At 48.0% G+C, this 512-nt stretch overlaps 1 protein-coding gene across 1 annotated transcript in view; it reads right to left on the reverse strand.

The window, feature by feature from the left end:
- Window positions 1-512, reverse strand: part of LOC106875435 (alpha-mannosidase 2) — a 473,174-nt gene that overhangs the window by 456,878 nt on the left and 15,784 nt on the right. The window lies entirely within an intron of this gene.

Below are 512 nucleotides of genomic sequence, written 5' to 3' on the forward strand. Positions count from 1 at the left end.
GAAGGGTAAGAAGGAGGAGGAGAGGGAGGGAAGGAGAAGAGAAGAAGTAAGAAGAAGAGAGAAGGGGAGAAAGCATCAGTAACATAACTAAGACCAGTTGAGAGCAATGACAGCCATCAGTTTTGTTGTAGTAGCAACAACAGTAATGGTGGTAGTAGCAGCAGTAGCTATAGCCGCCATGTTATTGCTGCTGCTGCAGTTGTTAGTATTGTTGTTGTTGATGATGTTGATGTTGGCGATGGCAGGTGAGGGTGGCTGCAATAGCGACGTAGAGCTGGTGTTAGCGGGGAACTATGGTGGCGGCGGCGACGGTGATGGTGGTGGTGGAGCAAGCAGCTAGCTCTGGCATCATCATCATCATCATCATCATCATTATCATCATCATCATGTTTAGCAGCAGCAGAAGCTGTAGTAGTACTACTACTACTATTACTAGTAGTAGTAGTAGATGTACTACTAGCAGAAAAGCACAGGCGAAGTTAGGATAGTGGCGGTAGCGGCGGCGGGGCTGG

The sequence above is a fragment of the Octopus bimaculoides genome, chromosome 6 (genome assembly GCF_001194135.2).
Source record: "Octopus bimaculoides isolate UCB-OBI-ISO-001 chromosome 6, ASM119413v2, whole genome shotgun sequence".
Taxonomy (NCBI): Eukaryota; Metazoa; Mollusca; class Cephalopoda; order Octopoda; family Octopodidae; genus Octopus; species Octopus bimaculoides.